General features: G+C 45.6%; 1 long non-coding RNA gene across 1 annotated transcript; it reads left to right on the forward strand.

The window, feature by feature from the left end:
* The first annotated feature begins 520 nt into the window (after positions 1-520).
* LOC128081881 (uncharacterized) lies at positions 521-4,404 on the forward strand. Its single transcript, XR_008207439.1, has 2 exons — positions 521-3,345; positions 4,163-4,404. It is a non-coding gene; the product is annotated as an uncharacterized LOC128081881 (long non-coding RNA).
* Positions 4,405-11,721: the final 7,317 nt, after the last annotated feature.

An 11,721-nucleotide genomic window follows, 5' to 3' on the forward strand; every position in this document is an offset into this window, starting at 1 on the left:
CTGTCTCTCTCACCCTCTAGGCAGAGTTGTCTGAACACGTATGAAGTGAATGGCTGAGAAGCAGCAGTGGTCTTTTCTTACTATCCCAGAAACGTGAATGACCAGTGGCAAGGAAGACCAATATTTGTTGTTCCAGTTCCTCCAATCAGGGGAAAGTAAAGGATCCTTACCTTTGCAAGGGATCTTTTTTTTTTCTGTAGAAGTCAGACTCCTCAGACACTGTAACCAACTGTGCTGCAGAGGAAGAGGCCATTGTTGGTATCTCTGCTCTTAATGACTGCTGCTGCTCTGTAGAGTCTGCAGGAGAACGAACTTGAACAACTTTGTCAGAATCCCTCTGCATGCAGTATTAGCCAAGAGACACAAACAGCACTAGCAGACCTTGCAGACAGGAACTTTGAAATCAGCTGCCTTGCTATGGCTGGGGTACTGTCTGCCTCTTCTCAGCCTCCAAGGTGTCCTGACCCACGTTCATTACCTGCAACTAGGTTCAAGCACGGGTTTATTCCTGGGTTTATTCATGGGTTTATTCCATGCATACTTCCCCCTCACCTCTCACAGGCTTCTTCTTCCCTTTCATGAGTTAGGGAAAACACTCCAGGGAACCTGGCTGGCTCTGCTTTTATGTCTGGTTCCTTACACAACGTGCTCCTGCAAGCTGCTGTGCTATGGGCTGTAACCCAGAGGGCAACTGTTGTGTGTGTTGTGGCCTGGTTCATTATCCTGCTGTAATCCATGCTGAGCTGTGCTTGGCAGAGGAAGGAAAGCTGAGAAGAAGTGCACGTGGCTTCCTTAATCAGGTAAAAGAGGCAGGGTGCCCAAGACGAGTTCTTTATAGTAAGAGGTCTTATTTTTATACTTCCACTTTCAGCTTCCTGTGATCATACTGTTTTAATGTTAAGGCTTCTTTATATGCTTTCATTCAGAAGGAGATTCATTCCTTTCAGGTTCAGAGGCTTTCAGGTATGTCACGAAAGATGAAAATAAATGAAAATTTGTAAATTTGTCGATCAAGCTCTGACCTTTTTCATTCCATCCAAAAGCCGTTGTGGCTGTATCCTACATATTTAAACAATAGAGGTCTTGGACAAGAATGTGGATAGCAGCCAGGCAGAAGCGTTAAGTTCTCCTGACTCTTAGGACCATCTCCAACAGACTGAAATAATGGGAAGGAAACAGACATGTTATCTTGGCTATATTACTAAAAGTGAGCCTAATCCAGGGAATGTGAATTTTCTAGAAATGCTGGCATGGAGCCCTATATCAGTGTCCTTTCAGAGGTGAATAAAAGATGCCTATGTTCTGCCAATGCTGTGCCCTAAAAGGGCTTCACTTGCTGCAGGTTCAAAAAAGGAACTAAAGCAGATGCTTCCTACTGATAAACACGAAAGGAATGAATGGTGCTCTGCTTAAGTTCTCACAGAGGCCTTGTACCTTTGAGCCCAGAAGGAGGTGGTGACTGCCTGGAACTTTGGCAAAGAAACATTTCTATAACTTTTAAGCCTTGAGATCATTGATTATATATCTACACTGCTGCCTAGTTGTGCTTCTATATAACTAGATGCAGAATGCTTCCATCTCCTCCTCCTGTGATATTTAGCTTGTAAGACGGGAAGGAAATAAACATAATTCTGATTCCTTTTGAATTTCATAGTGATTGTTAAAGAACAACACAAAGTGAATTAGCTAGTAAGTTCAGAGTTGTTTTGTTTTTAAGAAAAAACAGCTGTTGTGCACAGCAGGAGAACGTGTATATTGTGTTTTCAAGAGCTAACTGTATCTGAGAGCCCAGCTTCTTCAAGTGAAGTATTTAAGACAAAGATATTGGTCTGGAGAAGAAGAGGCTCGGGGGAAACCTTATTGCTCCCTACAACTCCCTGAAAGGAGGCTGTGGTGAGGTGGGGGTCGGCCTCTTCTCATAGTGATAGGATGAGAGGGAATGGCCTCGGGTTGCACCAGGGCAGGTTCAGGTTGGATATTAGAAAAGATTTATTCTCTGTAAGAGTGGTCAGGTGCTGGAATGGGCTGCCCAGGGAGGTGGTTGTGTCACCATCCCTGGAGGTGGTGTGTAATGTGGTACTAAGGGACATGGTTTAACTATTGGTAGTATGGTTGGACTGGACGGTCTTGGTGGTCTTTTCCAACCTCGGTGAGTCTGTCATTCTATTCTATGATTCTTGGATTTAAAATCAAAGCAAGAAATTATTTACTTTTAACATTCAAACTGAATCAAGTTTCCATTAAAGATTCAGCTTTATGAAAGAATTATGAATTTCTCAGTGCAAAGAAAATACAAATCGTTCATTTTCAGAACAGATCACAATTATAGTCCTAAACATGTGCTTTTTTCAGCTTCATGCTGCAGCAATGCCAGTTTCACCTGTAGAGTACCAGGCATGTACCTTCCTAGCTGGGGCCTAACACCTCTTACAGCCATGAGAACCCCACCTCCACTGCAGTGGCACTCTTCTTCATAATGCATACTATCTGTTAATGACACAGTCTGTTCCATAGCAGTTAAAGTCTGTTCAGAATTACAGGGCAGGGCTCACAGAGTCTACACATTCACATAGAGACTCAAAAGCCATGGATGCAGCCAAGCTTTTTGAGAATGAATTGGAAGCTCTCCGCCCTCTTGTATGCCAAACCATCTTAAAGAACTGAAGCAGGGCTGCCTGCAGGATTCTTAGTGACATGTGGAAACATATCAGCTTGTGCTGCTTAAAGGAGAGGGTCTGAGGAGCTAGCCTCTGTGAGAGGGTAAGGGCTTAGGAATAACAATTCAATACGTGAAGATTCAACCAGCCGAGCAAGTTGAATGAAGGCAAGAATACACAGCTGCTTTCATCAAATGTGTCTGTGTCCTTTCCTCCTCATGATATGGCCAAGATTTATGTATATGTCATGGAGGGTAGCATGCAGGAAGTGCTTTTCCCCCCCACTCTAGACCATTCTTGTTTTTGCACACTACCATAAATGCTGCTTTTCCTATACATCCTTTCTAATTTTTAGCAAAATATCATTAGCAATAAAATTCATATTTAAGTGTGTCTTGTCTTTATGTCTGATTATTCCAACAGTTCTCATGTAGTTAGTTTGTGGATGAGTGCATGTTTTCTTTCCGTAGTCAGCTTACAGGATATCTCCATTGCAAGGTGGTCAGAAAACAGTGCTGCGATTCATTCCATGCCCCTCCAGTCTCTCCTGAAGGCCTGAGTTACAAAGGCCAGCAAAATGGTAGCAAAATGCAGCTGGAGAGCCGTGGCTGTCGGAGCTGAGCTCAGGCTGACGAACCTTTGTGCTCACCACTCAATAAAGATGATGCAATATCTGCACAGCGACCAAGTAAGTGCACTGACTCCACTATACTGAGATTAGAATTAAGGCCTATTTCTTTTTTAATGGAGTTGAAGGCTTTGCCTCAGAAATGCTTAATCTTGGGTATATGCAGAGCTGATCCAGATTTACCATTTGACACCGTTATCAAATCAACAGATTTGTGCTGTTTAGTATGGAAATAAGCAGCTTGAAGCACAGATGTTGCTGTGGGCAAAATGCTACTGTTTGCTCTATTGGTATTTTCTGTTTATAAATTGCTTTTAGTGGAGTTGGGCACAATCAATATGTTTGTGTAGGCAAAGAAATTACATGACCACAGTAAATCCGCTACCTAAAAGCAGAATGGGAACTGAACTTGTGCTTGTTGGAAGGACCACAGCACACTTGAAGCACCACCCTTTCTTTCTGCACATTTTGCTCTTGTTGCCTGAGAAGCAGTGTTTTGTTAGCCACTAATCTGGGAATGAAAACAGAACTGCTGTTTCAGCCAGTCGGCTGACAGAGGAGTGTGTCTTGCTTTTCTCCCCAGCTTGCTGTGCTGGCTTTTCTAATTTCACTGGTGCTTGCTTGCATCTGATGTATTCCCCAGCATAAGCACGCTGCATTACATTCACCCTGCCCACCAGAGCAAGGCAGTGAGCTAAATGTGCTGTGCAGGGCTTAGCTGCTCCACGCTGCCACAGACATACAGCTCAGACAGCAGGCTTTGCCTCTGCTACTGCTTTCCTTTCTACCGCACCTCCTGTCCTGTTTGTGGCCCCTATTTATGACAAGAGTAATTAATCTAAGCTGTATTCCTTCGGGTTCCTCTCACGTGTTGCAGCTGAGATGTGCGGAGCATTGCAGAAGTGGGAGCCGTGCTGCCATGTCTGTGGAATTGAAAGGTTCCTTCATTACGTTGTCAGCACCTATTAGAAATCAGACCTTGGAACAGCAGACTGACATTAATATGCTGGTTTGGAGGCTTCTGGTTACCACAGGCTATCTCATCAGCTTTCAGAGTCTCCGAGGCATTTCCAAAAGACTCCAGACTCACCAGGCAAATAAAGCCTCCAATGATTCTGACAGCAGCCTTGCATTATATGAACGAGAGCTACGGGAAAGAAGGGGACAGACCCTTTAGCAGGGTCTGCGGTGGTAGAACAAGGGGAAATAGCTTCAAGCCTAAAGAAGGGAGATTTATGTTGGATATGAGGAAGAAGCCTTTTACAGAGGGGGTGGTGATGCACCGGCACGGGTTGCCCAGAGCCTGAAGGCGGCGGAAAGGTGCCGACACGCACAGCGCCTGCACGCAGCGGCCGCCAGAGGGCGCTGTGCCACCGGCCATGGCGGAGCGGCTCAGCCGCCCGCTTCCCGCCGGCGCCCTGCTGGGCGGCCGCACCCACCGCCCCGTTCCTTCCTACACAGCGCCTCCCGGGCAGCGCGCTCCAAACATCGGGAATAGCAGAGCGCACGGGAAATCGCGCCCAGTCCGCGGCTGCCCCACCAGCGCTTCCCCTCGCTGCACTCAGAGCAGCGCGGTCCCACACCGTTCTCCGTGCCCTCGCGGAGCTCTGCCGCACTCCCGCCTTACAAATAACAGCCTGGGCCAATGATAACCATCGCGTTCACGCGCAGCAGAACCGGCAGGGCTGCAGCCTCTGCAAGACAACGTTTTCCAGCTCTGCTGCTGCTGAAATGCACCTTTTCATGGGAACGCTTGCGGGCATTATTCTGAAAGGCCGTTTCCATGCCAAATTTCCACGCTCACATCCCTAGCTGCTGCAGCTGATGAGCTGTTTATGATAAAGTCACGGGGTTTTTCTTTTGCTCGGAAGGGATCTGTTCAGAGACTTTTTGTTCTTATCAACGTGAGCATCATCAGCACGTAACTCTGCTTAACATCTCCACACGGCTGCCTGGTTCAGCAGGCGGAGTGTGACTGCCAGGCCTGTCGAGCCATGCCTGGTAACTGGTACACTCAATACACAGACTGAATCACAGCTCTCTAATCAGTAAATTTGTTTGCTTTTGCCCCGACCAGCTGACTAAGGGAAAACAGAGGCAGAAATTTGTTCTTCAGCTACTCTGGAAAAACTAAAGTAAGCCGTCTCGCTAAAATTCCTCCTGATGCAGAGGTTTGCCATAATGCCGTGTGGGCACGGATGGAGGCAGATAATCAGAGGCCTGAAGAAAAGACACAGAAGTGAAGCCCCTGTGACCGGCACGTGGCTGTTGGCTTGATTCTGGAACAAATCTTAGTACTGATTTCTCAGCATTTACCAACACCACAAGGCATTTTTAATTTCCATGTTCCTCAGCCTGCAGATCTGACCTACCCATCTCCTAGTCTCAGCACAGCAGACACTTTCCTCTTCCCAGACAGGCTCTGAACAATGGCACCTCTTACACCTTACCCCAAAATCAGTGTTCTCAGTATCAGATTCGGATGGTTGAGAAGTAATAAGGAAAAGTACTCTGGCTTCCCATACCCTGTAGTTTTCTCCAAAAGATATTCAATCACCCCCTGCTGCTTTTCTTTTTTCCTTTCTGAAAACTTCACCATTGTCTCGCTGAGCTAAGAAAGCAAAATTGTGTAAAGGCCAGAGTAATCCCATCAATCAATAGCTATATTTCTACCTGTTTTAAAACCAGTTGTTTCAGATGTCACTATTCCAAACGGCTTTTTTTTCCTCATCAATATCTCTGTCAGCTGTGCAGATAACCTATCAGTGGAACTAATTGTTAAAGCTGCATGCCTATGAGCGCTCAGACTGGGATGTGTTGTCCTTCTGTGAGTGCAATAGGAAAGCCTGAAATAAATTCAACCCAGGCAAAATGCAAGTTCTTTCTGGGGTGGGTGTATGTCAATTGAGTTGAACAAACATTTCTGATGTTTTCTTTGTCCTCAACACAAAAAATAAATGCAGAAATGCTTGCTTATTTCAGCTCTGTCAATAGCCTGGCCCAAGCAGTCAATGTGCTCTACTTTGGGCACGGAAACAGCTCTGTTGACTTGAGTGGCACACACACACATGCATCTTCAAGGTCTTGCGTCACTGGATAGGCCAGCATTTCTGTAAGAAACAAAGCCTGTGAGCATTTGAGGGGAGGTGGATTTCTCTGTATGTGGTGCAAGAAAACAGGCCAAGCTCTGAACCACTGTAAGAGAACACTAGTGAATCCACATGTCAGCTTGCACCCTATTTTATTGCTAATGAAGGCTCTCAAAGTTCCATTTCAAGTAAAGGAAATGCCTGAGCTGGAAACAAAACAGTCTGCTTTTCCTTTCAACTGAAGTTTGACCAAGTGTTTCAGAAGTGACCCCAATATGATCTTTTGCAGAGGTGTCAGCGTAGCCCTTTGTGCACAGAATCATCTACAGGTGCTGCACACTGCACTGTATTTTAGTGAGTCTCGGGGAAAAGAAGCTCAGGGCTGCATTTGGTTGTTTCTGTTAAAGACCACATGGCAGTGTGAGCTGGGAGGTACGACTGTGGTTTTATTTAAATCCCTGCACACCCCAAGTGAAGGAGACACAGGGATGAGGATGCACTGGGATGAGGTGTTCACCTGTTGGGCTATGAGCAGCAGCAAGTACACCTGAATTGGGATCTTACCGCAGATAAAAGCAGGCTTTGGTCACTAAAACCACCCATTTTATACACGGGCCAGATGTAGTGAATGATACTCTCCTGAGGACCTATCCTACGTTTCCAAGCAAGGTTTTCACTGTTCCACTGACCATTTACAGTGAAGGCACAACAATTTCTCTTCCTTCCCCACCACGAAAGATCAGCGTTCTGTACAAAATAACAAAGATGGACTTTCTGTGGTATATCTTACAGGAAAACCATTCTTCTGACCAGCTCTCCTAAAAGCGTTACTTAGACATGCAGGTGGTCCAGAGATGAACACATAACTCTTACCAGCTAAGCTTACTTTCCTATCATCCAGCAAGATTTCTGCCTCGCAGCTTAAGGAGATGACTGTAATACCATGTGGCAAACCCACAGGTATCAGTTCACTCCCCTGCTGTCACATCTGCTGCCTCCACCTCACTTAACTCTGCTCGGCTCTGTGCTGCAGGGGACCAGGTGGCAGGCAGGGCTTCTCACAGGACACAAACAAAAGTCAGAAAAAGAGCAATATTTTAGTATGATCGACTCCTGAGGCAAGGTAGAATGAAATCCTTCATCTCCTTCCTACATCTGATCTGCTTTTCTTTTGTTTGTTTGTTTTTTTTTCTCTTTTCTATGATATTCCTTTAATTAGGCAGCTGTTCTCAGGTGCAAGCCATTTGAAAGCAGCTTCATACCACCGAGTTTGTGATATCTCATTTATCTCCAAAGCCACCTGCTGAGCACCCTGCCAAAGCTAACTTAGTACAGTCTGGTGGGCAGGCATGCAAGAACACTGCAGCCCACTACATTCTGGTTGTGGGTCCTTACTGCAGTAATTTCCATACCTGAAACAGAGTCTTAGTAAATACAGTATCTTTCATCATGAATGAAGATCCTTTCTCCAGGACTGTCTTATCATTAACTCCTATCATGACACCACCAAACAACTGGTCTGCATCCACAGGTTGGTTTCATTTCTGCGATTGCTCACTGAGGTACTGCAGTAGGATATCATGAACAGCACAGTGCTTTACTTGATACAGAACCATTGGTAAGCAGCCACGGTTTGCAAAGCTGCAATTGCCTCAACTGTTAAAACTGGGAAGTGGAGAGCAAGACTTTACATTAAGTGAAACCAATTCCAGAACATGTACCTGATGCTGAGAAAAGTGACTGTTCTATTTATGTTGTTATATAACTGAGAGACTGAGCAAGTTCTTCCACTTTGCCTGTCTGTTGGGCTCAATCATTTCAGTCTACCCCTTCGGGTGATCTCCAGGGCTTCAACCCGTTCTTATGTTCAATACAGTAGCAATCAATGTTGTAAATACTGCTCAGGCATAACTAGAGGATAGGGACCTTCAAATGCTGCTTTGCGCCATCTGCGTGAACTCGGTGCCACTTTCCCAGGCCTGACTCTGTTCTGAGTGGGACAAGCAAGCTGAGCACCAGCACCCCACTGTCCCCACAGCCCTAGCTTTGAGCTAGATCTTGCTTTTTCTGTGGTTTTTCAAGACCACTGGATACAGGATTTTAATATGGAGGTTTTGAATCCTTTTCTCTGAAGATTATTTGAAGCAGAAGGATGGTTCAAAGAAAGAAATTGAAGCTTACATGCTCAGTTGGTTGCATGCCCAGAGCTGAAATTCCTGTGCACAGGCCAGCAAGTGTTTGCTACTGTCAGCAAGCTTTCTGCAAATTGCTGTGCAGCTCGGCAGGAACAGCTTGGCGCTCAGATTTGCTGTCGTGATCATGCTAGTTCTTTCTAAGCTGGAGCAGGATCTCAAAACAAAGCAGGAGTCCTGCTCTGCAAGCCCTGCTTCAAATACAGCATGGAATGAGAGGCTCCAAGCACCACCAGGTAAGAATTTTTAAACATAAGAGCAATGCCTGCAAATCAGTCCCATTTCAGGACAGTGTGATTGATCTACACCTGTTCTGGGATGGCTCTGCTGGATGAAGGAGACACGACGTTGATAGAAAACAAGGTGTAGAGTCAGTGCTCCTTGCAGGTGTGCCACTGAGCACAGGTAAAAGGCACGTGGAGCTGCTGAAGGCAGGCAGGGCATGTGCATGCTGTGCACGTGCTGTCGTGGTGGGGGTACTCTGCTTGAGCCAGGCCTTATGAATACACATTATTTCCATTGCTTCTTCAGCTCCAGTAGGCACAGCTTTACCTCTCTGCATGACAAATACACACTGGGCAGTGCTTTCTGTTATGAGTTTAGCTTGCTTGACTACCACATGCATCAAGGCCACGACCAGGCATCCCAGGGCTGCCAGTCTGTGTGCTGAACCGTGGGAGGTTTTAAGATGAGAAAGATGGAGGTGGGAAGCGCCTCTGAAGGATGGTAAATCCATAATTGAAATCAGAGAGTAAAGGGCCAAGCAAATAGGAGAGCAAGAACAAAGGGAGAACAGAGACCTGGGCAGAAGTCTTCGGTGGCTCTCAGAAAAACGACCGCCCTGTCGTCAGCCCGACGCAATGAGCGGTCGGGGAAATGAGTCAGTCTTCATTGCACGCAGCTGCGAAAAACTTTCTTGGGCTTTTCTGTGATCTTACCCAGCTTCTCCATGCTGGAAACAATCTAACAATCTTCCTTGGCCTTTTATTTTTGTGCTTTCCACACACGTAAGTAATTAAAAACAAAAAAGCGCTAGGCCTGACTGCGGTGGGTGAAGGAAACAGCTGGCGCACATGTGAAATGGCAGGTCTCTTCTGATCCAGAATGCTTGCACTGCAGGAGAGAACCATAATGGAAGCCACTAATACAGCACTTTAATGAAGACACCCCCGTGCAACATCTGACTGTGAGCAGCAGTGCTTAATGTTGACATGCTTTGGCAATTCTTGTTTATAATCCTACCTACGGGAGAAACAGCGCTGGAAATGTAGCACTGGTGCTTTGGTTACAGACTGGAAAACAAACAAAACCAACATGTATGTAAATTAAGAAGATAATTTCCTTGTTATGTTTTTCTAAGTTGAGGGGAAACGTGTTCTACTCCTGGGCCCTGAACAACAGGAAAAATGCCAGGCCAGGTAACTATGTGATATCTGCTGTAAAGTTCTGGCTCTCCTACAGTGTCCTAATGCTCAAATTGCTAGGGACATCAACGAAGTCAGAACACTCTGTCGCTAGGAATCAAGTCATTACTGCCAGCTGAGAAAGTGCTCTTTAGCAAATGCATTGACATTCTCATAAGATGAGGTTCTTTATCCTCCTCAGACCATCAGAACATGAATAAGCCAACCAGAAGGCTTTCATCTTGTTCCATAAGTCTGGAGGTGCACTTCAAAAAGTCTCTTCTGACACTCAGCCACATACAAAGGGGACAGCACAGCAGAGATGATGCAGAAATGTCAAAGTTCAGGGTGGCAGACCAAAATGACTTTCAGTGCGAGTTCAAACAGTAAAAATACCATAGTGATAAGTGTTCCTTTCCACTAGATTTGCTCTGAAGTGTTAGCTCATTCATCATTCTAGCAGTAGCTACCACGTTTGCCCCGTGGTAAACTACTTTATCAAACATAATGCATAAAGCCATCAAAATTAAAAGACATCTCACAATAGAAGACAGTCTCCATTGATTTCCTTGTGTAAGAGCTCAGTTACCTACTCCTGAAGCCTGAAGCTAGCTGATAAACTCACCTTTCGTTAGCCCCAAGATTTTAATGCTGATGATAGGGAATGCAAATGCTGCTTGTGTTAATTGCAAAAAAATAAATTTGATACAGTAGAAAATGCAAAATAACTTTGCTCTAGGATCAACCAGTGTGGAGGAAACTCAGTGTAGAGTGGGAAAGCACTGGTGCAGTATTTGTTACACCGTCACCTTTCATCATCAGCAGGCACTGCCATATGTTCTCTTGGAACACTGGCCCAGAACACCGGGCTTCTTGGTGTCTCACTCAAAACACAGATTGGTTGATGGTAACATCCTGCTGGGACCCAATGGCTGCCTCTGTTGGAATGATGAGAGTGCAAAGCTATTTGGCTTACTTCCCTTGTTGGGGATTTTGTAGGTTCCCACGAACAGGGGAAGTTTCAGTAATGACTCCTACACACACACACACACACACACACACACACACACACACACACACACACACACACACACACACACACGACTCCTTTTTGCAGAAGCTATAGGATGAACCAAAGTAGCTAATTTTTATGGTTTGGATGAGAAACAAGATGAAAGCCTGTACCTTCCAATGCATTTCAGACACAGAGTTTAAATCAGCACCCAGGATTGAATGCAGACAAACGCTCAGCAGAAATCCAGGCATGTCTAAAACAGTGCTGTGTATTTAGTCCAAGCTCAGACATTGCACATGCTGCTACAGAATAAATGAAGTAGAAAATCGTTCTCAGGATTGGTCATGCAAAATTGCACAGCTAGCGTTGCCCTTTGTTTGCAGCAGTTCTCAGCGTGAGGCTGAGATCAGCCACGTCAGCTGCATTTCCTGAAAGAAGGGAGATGTCTGTGTTTGTCCAGCCTGGAGCTGGCAAGATGCAGATCCATGCTGCTGTGCAGCTTTTCAGTTGCTCACACCACGCTATTCACAGCGTAACTGAAAGTCCACACACATTCCAGGGGGAGGAAAGTTAGCAGCAAAATGTTCTCTTCAAGTTTGTAGTTCTCAGCCATAACCTGTAATACATTAGCTTTTTACAGTGAGCCCTTCTGTTTCCTTACAGCCCCAACCCTGTCACGTCCAGTGCAAACTGCCCCGTGTCATCTGCTGGACATTCACCACCAGTGACTCTGCCAG

Source organism: Tympanuchus pallidicinctus, unplaced genomic scaffold (genome assembly GCF_026119805.1).
Source record: "Tympanuchus pallidicinctus isolate F22 unplaced genomic scaffold, pur_lepc_1.0 scaffold22, whole genome shotgun sequence".
Classification (NCBI taxonomy): domain Eukaryota; kingdom Metazoa; phylum Chordata; class Aves; order Galliformes; family Phasianidae; genus Tympanuchus; species Tympanuchus pallidicinctus.